This window comes from Salvelinus fontinalis, chromosome 26, assembly GCF_029448725.1.
Source record: "Salvelinus fontinalis isolate EN_2023a chromosome 26, ASM2944872v1, whole genome shotgun sequence".
In the NCBI taxonomy this organism is placed as follows: domain Eukaryota; kingdom Metazoa; phylum Chordata; class Actinopteri; order Salmoniformes; family Salmonidae; genus Salvelinus; species Salvelinus fontinalis.
Genome location: NC_074690.1, coordinates 5,308,740 through 5,322,331, shown reverse-complemented (window position 1 = coordinate 5,322,331; position 13,592 = coordinate 5,308,740). Strand labels below are relative to the sequence as shown.

The 13,592-nt window shown below is 51.0% G+C and overlaps 1 protein-coding gene across 1 annotated transcript in view; it reads left to right on the top strand.

Moving 5' to 3' along the window:
* The window catches only part of ak5 (adenylate kinase 5), a 230,521-nt gene that overhangs the window by 90,947 nt on the left and 125,982 nt on the right, over positions 1–13,592 (top strand). The gene's annotated exons all lie outside the window — the stretch shown is intronic.

Here is a 13,592-nt window from a genome sequence, read left to right as displayed (position 1 = left end):
TTGCTGTTGATCTGAATGACAGGAAGGCAGTAATGGTGTTAATTGTATACTATTGGTCTCCTCCGTGTGTGTGTGTGTGTGTGTGTGTGTGTGTGCGTGCGTGCGTGCGTGCGTGCGTGCGTGCGTGCGTGCGTGCGTGCGTGCGTGCGTGCATGCGTGCGTGCGTGCGTGTGTGTAGCCATGTTGTTAGGGAAGCACAGGGCAAAGTCCTAGAGGAAAACCTGCCTCAGTCTGCTTTCCACCAGACACTGGGAGATGAATTAACCTGTCAGCAGGACAATAACCTAAAACACAATGCCAAATCTACACTGGAGTTACATACCAAGAAAACAGTGAATATTCCTGAGAGGCCGAGTTACACTTTTGACTTAAATCGGCTTGAAAATCTATGGCAAGACTTGAAAAATGGCTGTCTATCAATGATCAACAACCAACGTGACAGAGTTTCTACTCAATTACTGGATTGGTCATTGTCTTTCTCCATGGTGATGGAAAGTCTGCAGGTACTAACCTAGATGCCCAGCCTGTGTACAATACAGTAATGTACATTGACATGAAGTGGTTTGTAACGATGGTGAATTAATACTGAAAAAAAAAAAGTGCTTGTTTTCCATCTTATTTGATCAAGAAAAATATTTTTATTTGACGTGTGTGCTTTGTGTCTTTGCCTATAACTTGGCAGCTTTTGATGTGAATGTTTCAGGACAGGGTTTTGTTCTTTCTGAAATCTATTAGAATAATGATGGCTGAGAGACAACAACTCTTCCAATTCCAACTAATGTATCCTGCAAGATTCTATACTTAATTATAAACAACCGTTTTGGCAAAAAGCAGAGATGCTGAAAAAAGATTAGTTGCACTTGATACAGACGTCTCTACCTTGGGTAACCTAGCCAGCATCAGGCTGGCTCTACCTTGGGTAACCTAGCCAGCATCAGGCTGTCTCTACCTTGGGTAACCTAGCCAGCATCAGGCTGGCTCTACCTTGGGTAACCTAGCCAGCATCAGGCTGTCTCTACCTTGGGTTACCTAGCCAGCATCAGGCTGTCTCTACCTTGGGTTACCTAGCCAGCATCAGGGTGGCTCTACCTTGGGTAACCTAGCCAGCATCAGGCTGGCTCTACCTTGGGTAACCTAGCCAGCATCAGACTGGCTCTACCTTGGGTAACCTAGCCAGCATCAGGCTGGCTCTACCTTGGGTAACCTAGCCAGCATCAGGCTGGCTCTACCTTGGGTAACCTAGCCAGCATCAGACTGTCTCTCTCTCTCTCTCTGGGCTGTTAAAGGATATATTGTCTCTTCCTTGGGTAACCTAGGCAGCATCAGGCTGTCTCTACCTTGGGTAACCTAGCCAGCATCAGACTGTCTCTTCCTTGGGTAACCTAGCCAGCATCACGCTGTCTCTACCTTGGGTAACCTAGCCAGCATCACACTGTGTCTACCTTGGGTAACCTAGCCTGCATCAGACTGTGTCTACCTTGGGTAACCTAGCCAGCATCAGACTGTCTCTACATTGGGTAACCTAGCCTGCATCAGGCTGACTACCTTGGGTAACCTAGCCAGCATCAGGCTGTCTCTACCTTGGGTAACCTAGCCAGCATCAGGCTGTCTCTCTCTGGAATGTAGTGTCTCTACCTTGGGTAATCTAGCCAGCATCAGACTGTCTCTACCTTGGGTGACCTAGCCTGCATCAGGCTGATTCTACCTTGGGTAACCTAGCCAGCATCAGGCTGTCTCTCTCTGGAATGTAGTGTCTCTACCTTGGGTAACCTAGCCAGCATCAGACTGTCTCTACATTGGGTAACCTAGCCAGCATCAGGCTGGCTCTACCTTGGGTAACCTAGCCTGCATCAGACTGTGTCTACCTTGGGTAACCTAGCCAGCATCAGGCTGTCTCTACCTTGGGTAACCTAGCCAGCATCAGACTGGCTCTACCTTGGGTAACCTAGCCAGCATCAGGCTGGCTCTAACTTGGGTAACCTAGCCAGCATCAGACTGTCTCTACCTTGGGTGACCTAGCCTGCATCAGGCTGACTCTACCTTGGCTAACCTAGCCAGCATCAGGCTGTCTCTACCTTGGGTAACCTAGCCAGCATCAGGCTGTCTCTCTCTGGAATGTAGTGTCTCTACCTTGGGTAACCTAGCCAGCATCAGACTGTCTCTACCTTGGGTAACCTAGCCTGCATCAGGCTGTCTCTACCTTGGGTAACCTAGCCTGTATCAAGCTGTCTCTACCTTGGGTAACCTAGCCAGCATCAGGCTGTCTCTACCTTGGGTAACCTAGCCTGTATCAGTCTGTCTCTCTCTGGAATGTAGTGTCTCTACCTTGGGTAACCTAGCCAGCATCAGACTGTCTATACCTTGGGTGACCTAGCCTGTATCAGGCTGTCTCTACCTTGGGTAACCTAGCCTGCATCAGGCTGTCTCTACCTTGGGTAACCTAGCCAGCATCAGACTGTCTCTACCTTGAGTAACCTAGCCAGCATCAGACTGTCTCTACCTTGGGTAACCTAGCCAGCATCAGGCTGTCTCTACCTTGAGTAACCTAGCCAGCATCACGCTGTCTCTACCTTGGGTAACCTAGCCAGCATCACACTGTGTCTACCTTGGGTAACCTAGCCTGCATCAGACTGTGTCTACCTTGGGTAACCTAGCCAGCATCAGACTGTCTCTACCTTGGGTAACCTAGCCAGCATCAGGCTGGCTCTACCTTGGGTAACCTAGCCTGCATCAGACTGTGTCTACCTTGGGTAACCTAGCCAGCATCAGGCTGGCTCTACCTTGGGTAACCTAGCCAGCATCAGACTGTCTCTACCTTGGGTGACCTAGCCTACATCAGGCTGACTCTACCTTGGGTAACCTAGCCAGCATCAGGCTGTCTCTACCTTGGGTAACCTAGCCTGTATCAGGCTGTCTCTCTCTGGGATGTAGTGTCTCTACCTTGGGTAACCTAGCCAGCATCAGACTGTCTCTACCTTTGGTGACCTAGCCTGTATCAGGCTGTCTCTACCTTGGGTAACCTAGCCTGTATCAGGCTGTCTCTACCTTGGGTAACCTAGCCTGTATCAGGCTGTCTCTACCTTGGGTAACCTAGCCAGCATCAGGCTGTCTCTACCTTGGGTAACCTAGCCTGCATCAGGCTGTCTCTACCTTGGGTAACCTAGCCTGCATCAGGCTGTCTCTCTGGGATGTAGTGTCTCTACCTTGGGTAACCTAGCCAGCATCAGGCTGTCTCTACCTTGGGTAACCTAGCCTGTATCAGGCTGTCTCTACCTTGGGTAACCTAGCCTGCATCAGGCTGTCTCTCTGGGATGTAGTGTCTCTACCTTGGGTAACCTAGCCAGCATCAGGCTGTCTCTACCTTGGGTAACCTAGCCTGCATCAGGCTGTCTCTACCTTGGGTAACCTAGCCTGCATCAGGCTGTCTCTCTCTGGGATGTAGTGTCTCTACCTTGGGTAACCTAGCCTGCATCAGGCTGTCTCTATCTGGGCTATATTGTCTCTACCTTGGGTAACCTAGCCTGCATCAGGCTGTCTCTCTCTGGGCTGTATTGTCTCTACCTTGGGTAACCTAGCCAGCATCAGACTGTCTCTCTCTCTCTCGGGGCTGTTAAAGGATATATTGTCTCTACCTTGGGTAACCTAGCCAGCATCAGACTGTCTCTGCCTTGGGTAACCTAGCCAGCATCAGGCTGTCTCTCTCTCTCTCGGGGCTGTTAAAGGATATATTGTCTCTACCTTGGGTAACCTAGCCAGCATCAGACTGTCTCTACCTTGGGTAACCTAGCCAGCATCAGGCTGTCTCTCTCTCTCTCGGGGCTGTTAAAGGATATATTGTCTCTACCTTGGGTAACCTAGCCTGCATCAGGCTGTCTCTCTCTGGGCTTTATTGTCTCTACCTTGGGTAACCTAGCCAGCATCAGGCTGTCTCTCTCTGGAATGTAGTGTCTCTACCTTGGGTAACCTAGCCAGCATCAGACTGTCTCTACCTTGGGTGACCTAGCCTGTATCAGGCTGTCTCTACCTTGGGTAACCTAGCCTGCATCAGACTGTCTCTACCTTGGGTGACCTAGCCTGCATCAGGCTATCTCTACCTTGGGTAACCTAGCCTGCATCAGGCTGTCTCTCTCTGGGATGTAGTGTCTCTACCTTGGGTAACCTAGCCAGCATCAGGCTGTCTCTACCTTGGGTAACCTAGCCTGCATCAGGCTGTCTCTACCTTGGGTAACCTAGCCTGCATCAGGCTGTCTCTACCTTGGGTTACCTAGCCTGCATCAGGCTGTCTCTCTCTGGGATGTAGTGTCTCTACCTTGGGTAACCTAGCCAGCATCAGGCTGTCTCTACCTTGGGTTACCTAGCCTGCATCAGGCTGTGTCTCTCTGGGATGTAGTGTCTCTACCTTGGGTAACCTAGCCAGCATCAGGCTGTCTCTACCTTGGGTAACCTAGCCTGCATCAGGCTGTCTCTCTCTGGGATGTAGTGTCTCTACCTTGGGTAACCTAGCCAGCATCAGGCTGTCTCTACCTTGGGTAACCTAGCCAGCATCAGGCTGTCTCTCTCTCTCTCGGGGCTGTTAAAGGATATATTGTCTCTACCTTGGGTAACCTAGCCAGCATCAGACTGTCTCTGCCTTGGGTAACCTAGCCTGAATCAGGCTGTCTCTACCTTGGGTAACCTAGCCAGCATCAGGCTGTCTCTACCTTGGGTAACCTAGCCTGCATCAGGCTGTCTCTCTCTGGGCTTTATTGTCTCTACCTTGGGTAACCTAGCCAGCATCAGGCTGTCTCTCTCTCTCTCGGGGCTGTTAAAGGATATATTGTCTCTACCTTGGGTAACCTAGCCTGCATCAGGCTGTCTCTCTCTGGGCTTTATTGTCTCTACCTTGGGTAACCTAGCCAGCATCAGATTGTCTCTACCTTGGGTAACCTAGCCTGCATCAGGCTGTCTCTACCTTGGGTAACCTAGCCAGCATCAGACTGGCTCTACCTTGGGTAACCTAGCCAGCATCAGACTGTCTCTACCTTGGGTAACCTAGCCTGTATCAGACTGTCTCTATCTTGGGTGACCTAGCCTGTATCAGGCTGTCTCTACCTTGGGTAACCTAGCCTGCATCAGGCTGTCTCTACCTTGGGTAACCTAGCCTGCATCAGCCTGTCTCTACCTTGGGTAACCTAGCCTGCATCAGACTGTCTCTACCTTGGGTAACCTAGCCAGCATCCGCCTGTCTCTACCGTGGGTAACCTAGCCAGCATCAGACTGTCTCTACATTGGGTAACCTAGCCTGTATCAGACTGTCTCTACCTTGGGTAACCTAGCCTGCATCAGCCTGTCTCTACCTTGGGTAACCTAGCCAGCATCAGACTGTCTCTACCTTGGGTAACCTAGCCTGCATCAGACTGTCTCTACCTTGGGTAACCTAGCCTGTATCAGGCTGTCTCTCTCTGGGATGTAGTGTCTCTACCTTGGGTAACCTAGCCAGCATCAGACTGTCTCTACCTTGGGTAACCTAGCCAGCATCAGACTGTCATTACCTTGGGTAACCTAGCCTGTATCAGGCTTTCTCTCTCTGGGATGTACTGTCTCTACGTTGGGTAACCTAGCCAGCATCAGACTGTCTCTACCTTGGGTAACCTAGCCTGCATCAGCCTGTCTCTACCTTGGGTAACCTAGCCAGCATCAGACTGTCTCTACCTTGGGTAACCTAGCCTGTATCAGGCTGTCTCTCTCTGGGATGTAGTGTCTCTACCTTGGGTAACCTAGCCAGCATCAGACTGTCTCTACCTTGGGTAACCTAGCCTGTATCAGGCTGTCTCTACCTTGGGTAACCTATCCTGCATCAGGCTGTCTCTACCTTGGGTAACCTAGCCAGCATCAGGCTGTCTCTACCTTGGGTAACCTAGCCTGTATCAGGCTGTCTCTACATTGGGTAACCTAGCCAGCATCAGGCTGTCTCTACCTTGGGTAACCTAGCCTGCATCAGGCTGTCTCTCTCTGGGATGTAGTGTCTCTACCTTGGGTAACCTAGCCAGCATCAGACTGTCTCTACCTTGGGTAACCTAGCCTGTATCAGACTGTCTCTACCTTGGGTAACCTAGCCAGCATCAGACTGTCTCTACCTTGGGTAACCTAGCCTGTATCAGGCTGTCTCTCTCTGGGATGTAGTGTCTCTACCTTGGGTAACCTAGCCAGCATCAGACTGTCTCTACCTTGGGTAACCTAGCCAGCATCAGACTGTCTCTACCTTGGGTAACCTAGCCTGTATCAGGCTGTCTCTACATTGGGTAACCTAGCCAGCATCAGACTGTCTCTACCTTGGGTAACCTAGCCAGCATCAGGCTGTCTCTACCTTGGGTAACCTAGCCTGTATCAGGCTGTCTCTACATTGGGTAACCTAGCCAGCATCAGACTGTCTCTACCTTGGGTAACCTAGCCTGCATCAGACTGTCTCTACCTTGGGTAACCTAGCCTGCATCAGGCTGTCTCTCTCTGGGATGTAGTGTCTCTACCTTGGGTAACCTAGCCAGCATCAGACTGTCTCTACCTTGGGTAACCTAGCCTGTATCAGGCTGTCTCTACATTGGGTAACCTAGCCAGCATCAGGCTGTCTCTACCTTGGGTATCCTAGCCAGCATCAGACTGGCTCTACCTTGGGTAACCTAGCCAGCATCAGGCTGTCTCTACCTTTGGTAACCTAGCCAGCATCAGGCTGTCTCTACCTTGGGTAACCTAGCCTGTATCAGGCTGTCTCTACATTGGGTAACCTAGCCAGCATCAGGCTGTCTCTACCTTGGGTAACCTAGCCTGCATCAGGCTGTCTCTCTCTGGGATGTAGTGTCTCTACCTTGGGTAACCTAGCCAGCATCAGACTGTCTCTACCTTGGGTAACCTAGCCTGTATCAGACTGTCTCTACCTTGGGTAACCTAGCCTGTATCAGGCTTTCTCTCTCTGGGATGTACTGTCTCTACGTTGGGTAACCTAGCCAGCATCAGACTGTCTCTACCTTGGGTAACCTAGCCTGCATCAGCCTGTCTCTACCTTGGGTAACCTAGCCAGCATCAGACTGTCTCTACCTTGGGTAACCTAGCCTGTATCAGGCTGTCTCTCTCTGGGATGTAGTGTCTCTACCTTGGGTAACCTAGCCAGCATCAGACTGTCTCTACCTTGGGTAACCTAGCCAGCATCAGACTGTCTCTACCTTGGGTAACCTAGCCTGCATCAGCCTGTCTCTACCTTGGGTAACCTAGCCAGCATCAGACTGTCTCTACCTTGGGTAACCTAGCCTGTATCAGAATGGCTCTCTCTGGGATGTAGTGTCTCTACCTTGGGTAACCTAGCCAGCATCAGACTGTCTCTACCTTGGGTAACCTAGCCTGTATCAGGCTGACTCTACCTTGGGTAACCTATCCTGCATCAGGCTCTCTCTACCTTGGGTAACCTAGCCAGCATCAGGCTGTCTCTACCTTGGGTAACCTAGCCTGTATCAGGCTGTCTCTACATTGGGTAACCTAGCCAGCATCAGACTGTCTCTACCTTGGGTAACCTAGCCTGCATCAGACTGTCTCTACCTTGGGTAACCTAGCCTGCATCAGGCTGTCTCTCTCTGGGATGTAGTGTCTCTACCTTGGGTAACCTAGCCAGCATCAGACTGTCTCTACCTTGGGTAACCTAGCCTGTATCAGGCTGTCTCTACATTGGGTAACCTAGCCAGCATCAGGCTGTCTCTACCTTGGGTATCCTAGCCAGCATCAGACTGGCTCTACCTTGGGTAACCTAGCCAGCATCAGGCTGTCTCTACCTTGGGTAACCTAGCCAGCATCAGGCTGTCTCTACCTTGGGTAACCTAGCCTGTATCAGGCTGTCTCTACATTGGGTAACCTAGCCAGCATCAGGCTGTCTCTACCTTGGGTAACCTAGCCTGCATCAGGCTGTCTCTCTCTGGGATGTAGTGTCTCTACCTTGGGTAACCTAGCCAGCATCAGACTGTCTCTACCTTGGGTAACCTAGCCTGTATCAGACTGTCTCTACCTTGGGTAACCTAGCCAACATCAGACTGTCTCTACCTTGGGTAACCTAGCCTGTATCAGGCTGTCTCTCTCTGGAATGTAGTGTCTCTACCTTGGGTAACCTAGCCAGCATCAGATTGTCTCTACCTTGGGTAACCTAGCCAGCATCAGACTGTCTCTACCTTGGGTAACCTAGTCTGTATCAGGCTGTCTCTCTCTGGGATGTAGTGTCTCTACCTTGGGTAACCTAGCCAGCATCAGACTGTCTCTACCTTGGGTAACCTAGCCTGCATCAGCCTGTCTCTACCTTGGGTAACCTAGCCAGCATCAGACTGTCTCTACCTTGGGTAACCTAGCCTGTATCAGGCTGTCTCTCTCTGGGATGTAGTGTCTCTACCTTGGGTAACCTAGCCAGCATCAGACTGTCTCTACCTTGGGTAACCTAGCCTGTATCAGGCTGTCTCTACCTTGGGTAACCTATCCTGCATCAGGCTCTCTCTACCTTGGGTAACCTAGCCAGCATCAGGCTGTCTCTACCTTGGGTAACCTAGCCTGTATCAGGCTGTCTCTACATTGGGTAACCTAGCCAGCATCAGGCTGTCTCTCTCTGGGATGTAGTGTCTCTACCTTGGGTAACCTAGCCAGCATCAGACTGTCTCTACCTTGGGTAACCTAGCCTGTATCAGGCTGTCTCTACATTGGGTAACCTAGCCAGCATCAGGCTGTCTCTACCTTGGGTAACCTAGCCAGCATCAGGCTGTCTCTACCTTGGGTAACCTAGCCTGTATCAGGCTGTCTCTACCTTGGGTAACCTAGCCAGCATCAGGCTGTCTCTCTCTGGGATGTAGTGTCTCTACCTTGGGTAACCTAGCCAGCATCAGACTGTCTCTACCTTGGGTAACCTAGCCTGTATCAGGCTGTCTCTACATTGGGTAACCTAGCCAGCATCAGGCTGTCTCTCTCTGGGATGTAGTGTCTCTACCTTGGGTAACCTAGCCAGCATCAGACTGTCTCTACCTTGGGTAACCTAGCCTGTATCAGGCTGTCTCTACATTGGGTAACCTAGCCAGCATCAGGCTGTCTCTCTCTGGGATGTAGTGTCTCTACCTTGGGTAACCTAGCCAGCATCAGACTGTCTCTACCTTGGGTAACCTAGCCTGTATCAGGCTGTCTCTACATTGGGTAACCTAGCCTGCATCAGGCTGTCTCTACCTTGGGTAACCTAGCCAGCATCAGGCTGTCTCTACCTTGGGTAACCTAGCCAGCATCAGACTGTCTCTACCTTGGGTAACCTAGCCTGTATCAGGCTGTCTCTACATTGGGTAACCTAGCCAGCATCAGACTGTCTCTACCTTGGGTAACCTAGCCAGCATCAGCCTGTCTCTCTCTCTCTCTCTGGGCTGTTCTATGGTGTCATCACACACAGCAGAGCAATACGACTCAGAGGGGATAAGTAGGTTAATGGTGGTGAACCAATCTGAAACTATTAAAGAGGATCATGCCGATGTAATCCTTCCTAAAGACCTCTAGCATCTCGTCTCTCAGTCATCACAGCAATAAATATCAACGTCATAGTAAATGCATATTTGTATTACAGGATATCTCTCTGTTTGATGAAAATATGCTGTGGACAATTATTATCCATATCTTGCTGGAAGAATCTTACTTTTAAGCAAAAAAAACAACAAAGATTGACATTGCTGTGTCTTGAACCTGTCCCCACTGCCTCATCGCATGAACACCCGTCGTCCATGTTAGACTGTCACTACTAGGGGGTAGTGATCCAGTCCCAGCTGAAGAAGTGAGACCAGGCATTCCACCCCTCAGAGGTGGGGCTCACAGAGTCTTCTTCTCTTTATTTACCATTTGTGGTAAAAAATACGAGGGGAAGCAGCACAAACCATAATGTTTGACATCCAGCTGTGTGTTTCCAGCTGTGTGTTTCCAGCTGTGTGTATCTAGCTGTGTGTTTCTAGCTGTGTGTTTCCAGCTGTGTCTTTCCAGCTGTGTGTCTCCAGCTGTGTGTTTCCAGCTGTGTGTTTCCAGCTGTGTGTCTCCAGCTGTGTGTCTCCAGCTGTGTGTTTCTAGCTGTGTGTCTCCAGTTGTGTGTTTCCAGCTGTGTGTTTCTAGCTGTGTGTTTCCAGCTGTGTGTTTCCAGCTGTGTGTTTCCAGCTGTGTGTTTCCAGCTGTGTGTTTCCAGCTGTGTGTTTCCAGCTGTGTGTTTCCAGCTGTGTGTTTCCAGCTGTGTGTTTCCAGTTGTGTGTTTCCAGCTGTGTGTTTCCAGCTGTGTGTTTCCAGCTGTGTGTTTCTAGCTGTGTGTTTCCAGGTGTGTGTTTCCAGGTGTGTGTTTCCAGGTGTGTGTTTCCAGCTGTGTGTTTCCAGCTGTGTGTTTCCAGCTGTGTGTTTCCAGCTGTGTGTTTCCAGCTGTGTGTTTCCAGCTGTGTGTTTCCAGCTGTGTGTTTCCAGCTGTGTGTTTCTAGCTGTGTGTTTCTAGCTGTGTGTTTCTAGCTGTGTGTTTCCAGCTGTGTGTTTCCAGCTGTGTGTTTCCAGCTGTGTGTTTCCAGCTGTGTGTTTCCAGCTGTGTGTTTATAGCTGTGTGTTTCCAGCTGTGTGTTTCCAGCTGTGTGTTTCTAGCTGTGTGTTGTCCAGCTGTGTGTTGTCCAGCTGTGTGTTTCCAGCTGTGTGTTTCCAGCTGTGTGTTTCTAGCTGTGTGTTTCCAGCTGTGTGTTTCCAGCTGTGTGCTTCCAGCTGTGTGTTTCTAGCTGTGTGTTTCCAGCTGTGTGTTTCCAGCTGTGTGTTTACAGCTGTGTGTTTCTAGCTGTGTGTTTCCAGCTGTGTGTTTCCAGCTGTGTGTTTCCAGCTGTGTGTCTCCAGCTGTGTGTTTCCAGCTGTGTGTTTCCAGCTGTGTGTTTCCAGCTGTGTGTTTCTAGCTGTGTGTTTCCAGCTGTGTGTCTCCAGCTGTGTGTTTCCAGCTGTGTGTCTCCAGCTGTGTGTTTCCAGCTGTGTGTTTCCAGCTGTGTGTTTCTAGCTGTGTGTTTCCAGCTGTGTGTTTCTAGCTGTGTGTTTCCAGCTGTGTGTTTCCAGCTGTGTGTTTCCAGCTGTGTGTTTCCAGCTGTGTGTTTCCAGCTGTGTGTTTCCAGCTGTGTGTTTCCAGCTGTGTGTTTCCAGCTGTGTGTTTCCAGCTGTGTGTTTCCAGCTGTGTGTTTCCAGCTGTGTGTTTCTAGCTGTGTGTTTCCAGCTGTGTGTTTCCAGCTGTGTGTTTCCAGGTGTGTGTTTCCAGGTGTGTGTTTCCAGGTATGTGTTTCCAGCTGTGTGTTTCCAGCTGTGTGTTTCTAGCTGTGTGTTTCCAGCTGTGTGTTTCCAGCTGTGTGTTTCCAGCTGTGTGTTTCCAGCTGTGTGTTTCCAGCTGTGTGTTTCTAGCTGTGTGTATCTAGCTGTGTGTTTCTAGCTGTGTGTTTCCAGCTGTGTGTTTCCAGCTGTGTGTTTCCAGCTGTGTGTTTCCAGCTGTGTGTTTCCAGCTGTGTGTTTCCAGCTGTGTGTTTATAGCTGTGTGTTTATAGCTGTGTGTTTCCAGCTGTGTGTTTCTAGCTGTGTGTTGTCCAGCTGTGTGTTTCCAGCTGTGTGTTTCCAGCTGTGTGTTTATAGCTGTGTGTTTCTAGCTGTGTGTTTCCAGCTGTGTGTTTCCAGCTGTGTGCTTCCAGCTGTGTGTTTCTAGCTGTGTGTTTCCAGCTGTGTGTTTCCAGCTGTGTGTTTATAGCTGTGTGTTTCTAGCTGTGTGTTTCCAGCTGTGTGTTTCCAGCTGTGTGTTTCCAGCTGTGTGTTTCTAGCTGTGTGTTTCTAGCTGTGTGTTTCCAGCTGTGTGTTTCCAGCTGTGTGTTTCCAGCTGTGTGCTTCCAGCTGTGTGTTTCTAGCTGTGTGTTTCCAGCTGTGTGTTTCCAGCTGTGTGTTTCCAGCTGTGTGTTTCCAGCTGTCTGTTTCCAGCTGTGTGTTTATAGCTGTGTGTTTATAGTTGTGTGTTTTTAGCTGTGTGTCTCCAGCTGTGTGTTTCCAGCTGTGTGTTTCCAGCTGTGTGTTTCCAGCTGTGTGTTTCCAGCTGTGTGTTTCCAGCTGTGTGTTTCCAGCTGTCTGTTTCCAGCTGTCTGTTTCCAGCTGTCTGTTTCCAGCTGTGTGTTTCCAGCTGTGTGTCTCCAGCTGTGTGTTTCTAGCTGTGTGTCTCCAGCTGTGTGTTTCCAGCTGTGTGTCTCCAGCTGTGTGTCTCCAGCTGTGTGTTTCTAGCTGTGTGTCTCCAGCTGTGTGTTTCCAGCTGTGTGTTTCCAGCTGTGTGTTTCTAGCTGTGTGTCACCAGCTGTGTGTTTCCAGCTGTGTGTCTCCAGCTGTGTGTTTCCAGCTGTGTGTCTGCAGCTGTGTGTTTCTAGCTGTGTGTTTCCAGCTGTGTGTTTCTAGCTGTGTGTTTCCAGCTGTGTGTTTCACCTATGGGTCCTGGTCAAAAGTAGTGCACTTTGAGACTAAATAGGGAATAGGGTGCTATTTGGGACTAAATAGTGAATAGGGTGCCATTTGAGACTAAATAGGGAATAGGGTGCCATTTGAGACTAAAACGGGAATAGGGTGCCATTTGAGACTAATTATGCAGAGATGTGCACGGTGTCTCCAGTTCGCATTCATAGCCCGGTGCGCTATATTCCAGCTCCTCCCATTGGCCGGGCTAGAATGGGCATCCAGCCAGGACGGAGGGTGCCGGCTCAGCGCTCCTGGTCTCCAGTACACCTTCTTGGACCCGGATATCCTGCGTCGGCTCTGCGTACTGTGTCTCCGGTGCGTCTGCACAGCCCAGTGCGTCCTGTGCTAGCGCCCCGCACTTGCCTGTCTCAAGTGAGCATCCAGCCAGTACGCATCGTGCCAGCTCTACACTCCAGGCCTCCAGTGCGCTTCCACAGTCCAGTACGTCCTGTGCCTCCTCTCCGCACTCGCCCTGAGGTGCGTGTCCTCAGCCCGGTACCACCAGTTCCGGCACCACGCATCAGGCTTCCAGTGCGCTTCCTAGTCCAGAGCTTCCAGTGACATTACCCAGTCCAGATCTTCCGGCGACAGTACCCAGTCCAGAGCTTCCGGCGACAGTTCCCAGTCCAGAGCTTCCGGCGACAGTACCCAGTCTAGAGCTTCCGGCGACAGTACCCAGTCCAGAGTTTCCGGCGACTATACCTAGTCCAGAATTTCCGGCGACAGAACCCAGTCCAGAGCTTCCGGCGACAGTTCCCAGTCCGGAGCTTCCGGCGACATTACCCAGTCCGGACCTTCCGGCAACAGTTCCCAGTCCAGAGCTTCCGGTGACAGTTCCCAGTCCGGAGCCTCCAGCGACGATCCCCAGTCCGGAGCCTCCAGCGACGGTCTCCAGTCCGGGGTCTCCAGCGACGATCCCCAGTCCGGGGTCTCCAGCAACGGTCCCCAGTCCGGGGTTTCCGGCGACAGTTCCCAGTCCAGAGCCTCCGGCGATGGTTCCCAGTCCAGAGCCTCCGGCGATGGTTCCCAGTCCAGAGCCTCCGGCGATGGTTCCCAGTCCAGAGCCTCCGGCGATGGTTCCCAGTCCA